The following is a 12,584-nucleotide window of genomic DNA, read 5'->3' on the forward strand; positions in this document are numbered from 1 at the left end:
TCGAGATTCGGGTTGGCTAGAAAATAGGTGAGGGTGGTCCTTCAGCAATTCTTCCTCTCGTTCACAGGTGGCTTCATCCTCCGTGTGGTGGCTCCATTGAACTTTGCAAAACTTGATAACCTTGCTGCGGGTGACTCGGCCGGCATACTCAAGAATCTTAACTGGTTTCTCCTCATAGGTAAAATCACTGTCCAACTGAATCGCTTCCAGCGGCACTGTATCTCTTAGCGGTATATTAGCCATCTTCGTGTGGCACTTCTTTAACTGGGAAACGTGGAACACGTCGTGAAATCCTGACAATCCTTCGGGCAATTCCAACTTATAGGCTACTTCTCCCATACGCTCCAAAACCTTGTATGGTCCTACAAAACGTGGCGCTAACTTTCGCTTATCTCCAAAGCGCTTAACTCCTCGAAGTGGAGATACTCGAAGATAAACTCGGTCTCCGACGTCATAAACTGTCTCCTTGTGTTTAGAATCTGCGTAGCTCTTTTTCCTGGACTGGGCTACCTTGAGCCTATCGCGAATCAACTTTACTTTCTGTTCAGACTCCTTAATCAGATCCGGTCCAAACAACTGACGGTCTCCAACTTCATCCCACGATAATGGGGTCCTGCACCTCCTTCCGTACAAGGCTTCGAAAGGGGCCATCTTCAAACTGGATTGATAACTGTTGTTGTAAGAGAACTCTGCGTATGGCAAATTCTCGTCCCAACTAGATCCATAATCTAGCGCACAAGCTCTCAGCATATCCTCCAAAATCCGATTGACTCTCTCGGTCTATCCATCTGTCTGCGGATGGAAAGCTGTACTGAACTCTAGCCTAGTACCCAAAGTTTCATGCAACTAATTCCAGAACTTTGAGGTAAATTGGGTTCCTCTATCTGATACAATGCTCCTTGGAACTTCATGCAGACATACAATCCTGGTCATGTATATCTTTGCCAACTTAGCACTGGTGTAGGTAGTCTTCACTGGGATGAAATGAGCTACCTTTGTCAAACGATCGACTACAACCCAAATCAAGTCATAGCTTGAACGCGTTCTAGGCAATCCTGTGATAAAATCCATGCCTAACTTATCCCACTTCCATTCGGGTATTGGCAATGGCTGTAGCAATCCCGCTGGCTTCTAATGCTCTGCCTTTACTCTCCGAGGGCATCTCGAGCCGCACCCCCAGGAAGGCCTCCCCAGGCGTTTTTTTTGCGCCGGCGCCGAAAAATCATGGGCCTCCACCAGAAAGTATCCTTCGAATCCAAATACATCTTGGTATTTCCTAGGTGAATCGAATATGGTGAATCATGGGCCTCTTGCAGAATCAACTTCCCATGGTTGAAAAATCAAATATGTGTCCTTCGGGGCATGCCTAGGTCCCATGGAAGAAATGGGAATGAATTTCGAACACTAGGGCACTGTTGATTGCTAGCAAACATCGAGATACCTAGTTTTTAAATTCGAGTAAATCCAAAACTCGTCTGAAATTCATGAAACTTGGCATGCTATCATGGAGCGGCATCAACATGCCATGGTAAATTTTTTGTCCCATTTGGGGCAGGTTTGGGTATAAGCTTCTCACAAACCTTAGCTTCTCACAACAAGCGTGATGGTTTCGGTAGGGAACGTGCCACCTTTGGGGACAAAACAATATCTGTTGCCTCTTATTTCTTTCAAAAAATTTCTACTGTCAACATAGAACAACAGGAGTGTTGTGTTTAGTTTTGGAATTTTTCGGGGTTCGTTTGGACATTTTTATACATTAACTGGGTTTTCTAGGCATTTTATGTGCACAATTCAAATTTGAACTACCTGCACAAGCTCCAATGCATATAAATGGGTTGAAAAATCAAATTTTTGTCCTTCGGGGCATGCTTAGATCACATGCAAGAAATGGGAATGAATTTCTATGGACTGTAGTCTCTGTGCTTAAGTGTCATCCCTGGATCGGCACTGCTGACACACACAATACTCAAGGATTTATTGCAGAGTTCAATCACACACTTATTACACGAGTGTCTTGGAAAGGAGAACTTATTACAATAATATGGCTGAATGCCATCTAAATAAGATAACCGCGGAAGCTTTGAAGATAAATGAGTCCATCCAACTCCATGGCAAAACTGAGTGCATGACAACGACCTATCGCACCTTAATCTTCGTCTGAAAAATCTGCAACATGATACGTTGCGGCCGTGTAGGTTGGCACATGGAATATGCTAGCAAGATAACACTATAGAGCAATGAATAAATAACAGCTATCACTACATGCATATTTGGCTAGTGGAGGCTCTACGGTTATCATTTGCATAAAGCTAATTTTTTCCTACAACAAAGGAATATATTTTTATTTACTACAAAGTTTGATGAAATTATTGAGAAGGTACCCCCAACTCAATCCCAAATTAATATTAATAACCCAACAAATTCATTAAGTAGAGTGATGAGATCAATATAATAATTCAAGTACATGATACTCAAGATGTCGATAACTAGGGACATAGCTAACCATGATTGATTTATACACTCTGTAGAGGTTTGCGCACTTTTCCCCACAAGACTCAATCTCCTCCGTTGTATTTCACACACTACATGATGTTTGAGAAATGGATGATCGAGACACAGTTTTCCGAAGAGGTCACCTTAATCGATAGATAGGCCGGTACACCTACAATTCCCCTACATCTGCTAGCCCATCATGGAAAGGATTCCCACAACTTACTCAACTATGTCAGAGCCCATAATGGCTTGTGGCTACACATGGAATTTTCTAGCGTGAATAATCTTATGATCCCTTTCAGCCTAGGTGGCACTCGATAGGAGGATCACACGGGTACCCCGGGATCTCCTTGGACAACACTGGATTCCCCAGGTGCATACAACCAATCCACCCAGATGTGTATTAAATTAGCCAACTTAAGTTTCCCTTAGGTATAAATAACTCTCACATCTTTCATGAATCTCTCAAACCAATCCACGTCTACAAGCATAGCAAAGTAGTGTAATCATAATGCAGTAACACCCAGGGTTTGATTATAAGACAATAGGTTCCTACCTCATCAACTACTTCCCAATTACCCACATGTTATCACAGTCCTATTGATGCAATGTTTGAGGGTTTGAAACTAATGCATAAAAACTGGGTAAAAGGGATATGATCAAAGTGTTACTTGCCTTGCTGACGATCAGAAAACCCTAGAGATTCGTAGTAACAAGCCTCGCACTCCAGAAACTCTATCATGAACAAACAATAGCATACATAAGCACTCAAGCATAAGATGCAAAGGTAAAACCAAAAGAAAAAGATCTAAACTGAAAGTTTGAGTGAAGAGCTTCGATTTGGAAAAACAATCAATCAAATCGGAGTTACGAAACTCAAACTACCGACAAAAGAAGTTTGAAATCAAATCTGCTTGAAACCAAATTTTAAAATTTTCAAAATCATGTTTTAGTTGTTTATCTAGACAGAGGGGAACGAGGCGGAGATTTTGGCATTGGTTTCACCGGATTTGGATAAACGAGCAAAAAGTAGTGAAGATTTGAAGATCAGGGACTAATCTATAAGAAAACTATTCACGGGTAGGTCCCTGGCCGAAATTAAACAAAAAATAAAAATCTATCGGATGAACGTCCGCTAACAGAGACTAATGAACGAATTCATTTGTTAAAAGAGCAAATCGGGTGAACATTCGCTAATTAATGGAATAAAATAAATGAAACCGATCTAATCTAAAAAAACCAAAAAAACGTAGAAAATTGATCGGTTTTTAACGGTTCTCGCGGGTTCGGCCGGCGGTGACGACGGCATTCTTCGGCGAGGCGGGACGACGACTCCGGTGCGACAGTGGAGCGGCGTTGGGTGGCGTTGGCTGCGACGGGGAGCGGTGCGACAATGGGCAGCGGCTGCGTGATGCGGCAGGCGGCGGCGTCGGCTTGGGGCGGCGGGGAGAGGCTTGGGGAGAGAGGGGGCGGTGGCGGCGTATTTGAAGGCCCCGGGGGGTCCGACTTGGCCAAGGGGCCAAGCGGTGGCGGCGGGCAGCTCCCGGACTCCCGCCGGAGTCCGGCTTGGGCGCGACTCAGATGCAGGGAAGGCGGTGGTGCGGTGCGGGCTGGCTGGGCTTCGGCCCAGTCGATCGAAGAGTTTTTTTAATAATTTCACCGAAAAGGAAAAAATCCAAAATAAAAATAAATAAAAATCCTAAAATCCCCAAAATAATTTTCACGGCCCTCTACTAATATTTAGGACAAAGCGAACAATTTTCTGGGCTAAAATGCACTTTCTAAAAATGTTGTTTTTCCCTAATTTAACCGAATAAAATATCAAATAAAATTTATATAAAAATATATTTTTATTCAAAATTAAATTTCTATTATTTCCTCTGTTTTGAAGAAGTCATATTATATTATCTCATTATTTATTTATTTTGAAATAATTGGAAAAAATAATTTCAAATAAAAATCACCTCGATCCAATTTAGCAATTTTTGAAAATTCAAAAATGGAATTTTATGAAAACCTCCAACTCTCTCAAATGGTCCATGAGTTGCTTAAGGCCTCTAGGATCAAAATGTCCAAATAAACCAATTTAAAAAATTCTCAAAATATGGATGCATATGATGACCTAATGATTAACATCCAAATTGAAAATTGGGATGTTACAATTTCAAACACCAGGGTACTGTTGATTATTTGCAAAATGTTGAGATACTTTGTTTTTAAATTCTAGTAAATCCAAAACTCGTCTGAAATTCATGAAACTTGGCATGCTATCATGGAATGGCACCTGACATGTTGTGGTATTTTTCGTGTCCATTTTGAGAGAAGGTGCACTCGAATAACAGCCAACAAAGGCATTTTGAAACAAATAGCTGCCACTGTAACATCTCAAACATTTTGTATAATTTAAATTGTGTGTGTTTTGTTAACCATTCACGTGACGCCATGCCTCACTCTTTTAATGTCTAGGAGGTGCCGTGTGGACAGGTGCTTGAGTGCTTGACTAAACTGAAGGCGTGTGAGTTGTACTCCTATGCGAAGGCTCACCAGGAAGCGTGCGAGCTGTACGCCATGCAGGCTCACCGGGAAGCAAGCCCTTTGACTTCCATGGCCTCCCGCCTTGCTTGCATCCTCTACATTAATGCCACCCAAGCCACAGTTTAATACGGTTTTTAAATACAAAACACTCACTACAAACATTTTAGTTAGAACACCCGTATGCAAAACCGACAATTTCCCCAGGAAGCCAAGGGAAATTGTGCCTAGCAAGATTTGTGCAGCTCTTGATTGCAAATGTTTTAGTTAGAACACATGTATGCAAACCGACAGCTTCCCTAGGAAGCGAAGAGAAAATGTGCCCAGCCGGATTTTTGTAGCTCTTGATCGCAAACATATTAGATAGAACACCCGTATGCAAAGTGAGAGCTATTGTCTTCCCCCTTAAGTCGAGGGAAAATCCGCAGTGTAGGATTTGTGCATCCCTTCAACGCAAAATGTTGTTTTGGAAGACCCGTGTGCAACCACGTACAAACAATTTGGTAAGATTTGCATCTGTCATATTGGGTATGTTGCCATTTGTCAAACTGGAAAGATTTACATTTGTTGATCTAGTAACGTTGCCATTTGTCAATCCTTGTAACACTATGATTTGTCAAAATTTGCAGCTAGCAATCACTAGCACTATCTAATTTTTGCAACTAAAATTTAGTAATTAAGCATAGTTATGCGCTGCAAATTAGAACTACCATCAGGGCCTGCCGACATTCCTGGCCGTCCGGCTTCCCCTTTAATTCTCGTGGCCATTATAACCATAGACTCTTGAACCTTTCGATCGCGCACCACAATAGAACAAGCACACCCACGACGACACATAGAGAGGGGATGTCCAGGGTGCTCCAATGGAGTTCGGCGAGCATAGAGTGGAGACCCACGCAAGGGAGACGGATCTCTCGGTGGTGTACACCATCGACCCTGCCATGGTGGACGACTACATCAACAGCGTTGAGCAGTTGCTTGATCGAGACAAGTACAAGGTGGTCGGCGTTGACCTCCAGCACACCATCGGTCGTCCCGGCATAGATCAGAAGGTTGCTGTTGGCCAGTTGTGCGTGGGCCATCATGTCCTCATCTACCACTACTGCATGGCCATAGAGCCTTGCGACTGTTTCAACAGGTTTGTCAACAGCACCGACTACAAGTTCGCCATGGTGGAAACCACCGACGACCTAAATGCGCTCAGTGTTATAGGCTTGGCCTACAAGAACCTAGTCAAAATCCGTGACCACTACAGGGTCTGGCGCAGCATGAAGGACTCCCTGGTCGAACTCACCTCGGCCATCATCGACCCCTACTACGAAAAGATGAAGGAGGATGCCCAGAGAACAAGTCCCCTATCCTAGCACAGGGCCTGGATGCGGCAATTGGATGAACCTCACCTCAGGTTCGCGGCAAAGAGCGTGTACACATGCTACGAGATGCATAGGCGTCACAAGCAAAGCAAGCATTACAAGAAGTAGATGATGATCAGATGATCGTTTATGGAAATTAATCATGCTTGTAATATATAGTTTACTTTATTGGTGTGTGGAAATGTCATGTGTGTAGTAGCCACCTATGTAATTATGCATGTAATAGTTTACTTTGGCATGTGCAAATGCCATGGTTGTAGTAGCCACCTATGTAAGTGGATCTTTAATTTGGTTATGTAGGCATGTCCTTATAAGTGTGTGGGTGTGCGTGTGTGAGTGTGTGTGTTGTTGTTATGTATGAAATCCCATCGCACAACACACGCGTCTTACTAGCAGCAATCGTCTATGTTATTATCGGTCTTCACACACATTTCTGATTACAGACCTGTTTGCCGCGTATCACACACATCTTGTTAAGTTGAACCATTTCTGTTCTCATGTCTCAACACAAACATTTCATCTGAGTGAACCGCATGCCGTATATCGCACACACCTTCATCTGGCTGACCGTTTCTCTTGTGTTGCCTAGTCACAAATAGTTCATCCAAGTGAACTGTATGCTATATATCGCACACACCTCCATCTGGCTGCATGTTTCTTTTGTTCATCCTCATTGCAAATAATTAATTGAACTGAATTGTATGCCCTACATCTCACACGCAACTAAAATATGAATCGTGTTTGATGGCTCCGCCATCGCAAATGTTTTGCACCTTTTTTGTCAGGTTTTTTATACCATCGTTCTGCGATTATGGCACCGCACACAATTTCGTCGAATGATCTCTGATCGTAGTGTCGCGTTAGCAGCATCCTGCAGTAGTGCCAGTTCATTAGTAAGGTGGACAAGATTAAACTACCAAGTCTTCTATTGCCAAGTAGTACATTATAAAAGCATCAAACAAACATATGTCTATGTCCTATGGTCACTGCATTGTCTTGCCAAATCAAAATAGAGACACAGTTCAAATCATATTAGTTCAAGATAAAGCAGCACTGAAAGAATATAAAGTGTGGGAAACTACACGACACAACAAGATTTTAGATGGGTACCACGGGTCTACATGTACAAGAACACTATTGGCTCTGTTGTCATGCTAGTAATGTGCATGATATGAGAAGTCAACTGTATACATAATTGAAATTGAAATCAATAGAGCTATTTATAAGAGCAAACCTGTTAAAGAAACATGCGTAAACATACCTGTTGTGCCCTTGGAGTTTCGATTGGATCATTCAATTTAAACATAATTTTGTATGAGTAAATATAGTGATAGAAGAGCAAAGCAGCATGCACGATAGCAATGGAATCTTAAATGAGAATAGTTGTTCTTAAGGTTTAAGCACTTGTTCTACATGAACAGAGTATAGTAAGACGCAAGCATATAGTACTTAAAAAATGAGTTCATAGACCGTAACACATTCTTGGCTTGGGACCAGTATAGAACAAGGCATTCCCAGTCATCATCCAGTAAATGTGTCTCAGGAGAACATAAGGGAATTTCATGAGTTTCTTTGCAGTGAAGTACGTTTTCTTCAGGTAATTCTGATACTGCCACCAAGCATTCTTGAAGATAGCACAGGTATTAGCACAAGTTACCTCATCCTAAGTTTCCAAACCGGTCCTTCTCTATAGAGAAAAATGGGAAAATTTGTTGTATTATAACAATCATGGAGGTAGAATATATGGGACAAAGCAAAATAATTGCCATGAATAACATTACTTACACATAACTCCTGGACAAACACCTGCAACTGGCATTTTCCTTCATCTTCAGTATAATATTTCCATGATGGGAAGATACGCACATAGGATTTAACAACATCAAATGTGATAGATGCTAAACTATGAATGGCTGGTAGTGCTTCCTCCACAGGAATAGGTGTACTAACTGGTGGAGTTGGGGTTCGCCGTCGTAGTACTAGTGCTTTGGGCACTGGAGCTGCCTTACTAACTGCTCTTGTTTGGGAGCTCTATGGTGGAGATGGTGTTGTGTCAATAGGAACTGGGTTACTATTTGCTGGGGTTGCGGTTAGATTGGGTGAAGCTGGTTCTTTGTCCATCACAGTAGGGGTACAATCTGCGAGAGTCTGGGTTATGTGTGGTAGGGATGGTTCTCTTGCATGTACAACCGGGGTGCTATCTCCACCTAGAGGTAGCACTGTTTTATTTGAAGACCGTGTTTTTACTCTGGTAGATACTGCCATCACTCGCTCCAATTCAAATGGCTAATAAACAGGAAACACAGTTGAATGTACAGACATTCTATGAGAGACAGATGCAATAGATAGTGTGGAAAAAAGAGGGCATGCAATAATTGACATGTATATTGTTTAACTTAAACAGATAGCATGACATAATTTCACATATATGATGTCCCTCTAAACTAGATAGCATAGCATAACATAATTCAAAGATATGATGACTAACTAAACAGGATCGCATGACATAATTCACATACATGTTATCTAAGTAATCAGGATCGCATGATTTAATTCACATATGTGATTTATATGCTAAGCAGAGGGCATTCGCATATATGATCTCTGAACTAAGAACATAGTGTTGAATATTATGCATATGATGTCTAAACTATGCAATGCAAGACACCATATGCATGATATGAGCAATATAACCATGCCAAGTTAGAGCATACACCGCCGTGGGGGAATAGGACTGGTCATCTGTCTCTGAATCCATCTCTGAGGAGCTATCGGGTCCCAGCAAGAGATCTGCTTTGACAGGTAGCACTGTCTGCTCTGAAGGCCTTGTTTTCACTCTAGATTTTTCCATCACCCACTCAAATGGCTGATTCACAGGAAGAGTAGTTTAATGTACAAACTTTGTCGACAAATGGAAATGTAATGAAGAAAAGGATGGGCAAGATATAATTCAAATATATGATGCCTGGTTAAACAGGATGGCATTGCACATTTCACATATATTATGGCTGGCTAAAAGACATGAGACTGCATAATTCCCATATATGATATAGAAACTAAACAAGTGGCATTACAAAACATGTCTAAACTAAGCAGATGACATATATGATGTCAAAAGTAGGCACTGCAAGGCAACATATGCATGATATGACTAACATCATCATGCCAAGTTAGAGAAAACACCTTGGGGGGGGGTAAATAGGAGTGGTCAGCTGTGTCTGAATCCGCCTTAGAACAGATATCTTCCTCTGGATTACAATCTAGAGAGGGGGGGGGAGGGTTTGCCATTGAACTCACCATGGAGCGATGTCTGCATAACATTGTATTGCCGCACAAAACTCTTCATCTGACATGCATACGAAAAAATATAGAGAGATTACGTAAGGAGGCATGTAGAAATCTATAGTGATGGTAACAACCAGTGGATGGATCCAAAAATAATGATAGTAGGCTGATGATTGCTTTAATTTAATAAAAAAACAGATGATGATTGCTTTACTATTTGTTTCCCACCCAAGGTGAACAACATAGGCATACCCTAGGTGAATCAGATATTAGACAGAGATACTATTTATTGCTGCCTCGATATGTGCCCCACAACTAATTTAGAACTCAAGTTTGAACATTAATTTGGACCTGACTTGGAGTCTAAGAGGTGAACAGGACAATAAAGTACCAGGTAATATTAAGTAATGCATAACATAAGTAGAAACAAAAGAGTGCGACTCTTGTGGACCCGTGTACTCCTCAGGTTCATCTGCTGAGTCGATGATGGTGATGCTGTTGCGGTGGGTGCCGGAGGTAGGGAAGGAGATCTGAGGCTGCGAAAGACGATCATGAGTCGTGATGTCTGGTTTGGTGGATGCTTCTGTCGATGGAGTAGCTCAGGTGAGGTGGACGATGATACGTCTCCAACATATCTATAATTTTTTATTGTTCCATGCTATTATATTATCTGTTTTGGATGTTTAATGTGCATTAATATACATTTTTTATATTATTTTTGGGACTAACCTATTAACCGAAAGCCCAGTGCAAATTGTTGTTTTTTTGCCTATTTCAATGTTTCATAGAAAAGGAATATCAAGCGGAATCCAAACGGAATGAAACCTTCGCGAGGATCTTTTTTGGAACAAACGTGATCCAGGAGACTTGGAGTGGACGTCAAGAAAGCAGCGAGGAAGCCATGAGGCAGGAGGACACGCCCCCACCCTCATGGGCCCCTCGCAACTCCACCAACTTACTTCTTTCACCTATATATACTCTTGTACCCTAAAACCTTCGGGGAGAGCCACGAAACACCTTTTTCACTGCCGCAACCTTTTGTACCTGTGAGATCCCATCTTGGGGCCTTTTTCGGCGATCATGGAGGGGTTCTACATCAACACCATAGCCTCTCCGATGTTGTGTGAGTAGTTTACCATAGACCTTTGGGTCCATAGTTATTATCTAGATGGCTTCTTCTCTCTCTTTGGATCTCAATACAAAATTCTCCTCGACATTCTTGGAGATCTATTCGATGTAACTCTTTTTGCAGTGTGTTTGCCGAGATCCGATGAATTGTGGGTTTATGAACTTGATTATCTATGAATATTATTTAATTCTTCTCTGAATTCTTATACACATGGTGTGATATCTTTGCAAGTCTCTTGGAATTATCAGGTTGGTTTGGCCTACTAGATTGATCTTTCTTGCAATGGGATAAGTGCTTAGCTTTGGGTTCAATCTTGCTTGTCCTTTCCAAGTGACAGCAGGGGCAGCAAGGCACGTATTGTATTGTTGCCATCAAGGATAAAAATATGGGGCTTATATCATATTGCTTGAGTTTATCCCTCTAGATCATGTCATCTTTCCTAATGCATTACTCGGTTCTTCTGAACTTAAAACAATAGATGCATGCTGGATAGCGGTCGATGTGTGGAGTAATACTACACTACTAGGGAAAACCCTAGCAGTAGCGCTCGTTTTGTGCTCACTAGTATCACGGGTAGGCGCGCTACTAATAAGGCGCTACAGCTATTGCTTAGCAGTAACGCGTGCCCGCACGCGCTACTGCTAGGACAAATAGCTGTAGCGTTTGTTCACTACCACACTACTGCTAATGTAAATACTGGCAGCGTGTTTTCTCTCCATCGCTACTAGTATTCTTTTTTATTTTTTTATTTTTAGTGTATTTATGGGCCATCATACAAATATTGGTACAATACCAGTTATGAGGTTTACATCATTATGTCCATAACAGTGTGTCAAATGATGGTGGATTAGGTTCAAGTGGAGGCAATATGTGGTGCATGTCAAAAGTATACTACTAATCCAAACTTGATCTAGTTTGGACTAGTAGTACTTTTGATGTGCACCACATGTTGCCTCCACTTGAATCTAATCCGCCAACACAAGCTATTTAATCATCATCATAGTCATTACCACCAACAGTATTTATTTAATCACCACTAACACTAGTTAGTAATAATCATCATAGTCATTACCACAAACACTAGCTATTTTATCATCATAGTAATAGTGTAGCACATCATCATCCTCAAACTCATTTCTAGCTAGCTAATCACTCCTGCTACTCTCTCTTAGCTAAAATAACATAAAACATGTGTAGCTCTCCTCCTTGATCAAGTTGGAGCATGCAGATGAACCTGTCTCCTAATTGTGGGTAGTGCATCTGTTTGCTGCCCCCTAGTACTTGTCTGCACTTATCCATCACACATTTGGTCCAGTCTTGCACTATTAAGCATCTGTCGCTAATCTTGAATGCACTAAAGTAATCTGTAGGATATCTTGGCCGTAAGCTAATAATACTCATGGTACCTTTAATCTTGATCCCATAAGACACAACATTCATCGGGAGTCCCTGTTGAAGAACATCGTATGGTAACATACTTAGCAATGAAGTTTAGCGTCAAAAATAATGTATGGAAAAGATGCACTGAGGACAAATAGTAAAAATCTTACCATCCTTCCTAAATAGATGTGACCGTAGTTCATTACGAACACTATTGGTCTCATGTTTTCAGTACTAACATTTCTAAGTGCAGGAAGAAAATTTGTCTTAACGGTATCAAGATCCTCAAGCCATGAAACATAATGACTTAGCTCCTCGCAGTTTAGTTCAGCCTCGGGACAGTAGTAGGTCCTGTAGAAAGTGCGTTATATCGACTAGAGGGGGGTGAATAG

The sequence above is a fragment of the Triticum aestivum genome, chromosome 4A, assembly GCF_018294505.1.
Source record: "Triticum aestivum cultivar Chinese Spring chromosome 4A, IWGSC CS RefSeq v2.1, whole genome shotgun sequence".
NCBI lineage: Eukaryota > Viridiplantae > Streptophyta > Magnoliopsida > Poales > Poaceae > Triticum > Triticum aestivum.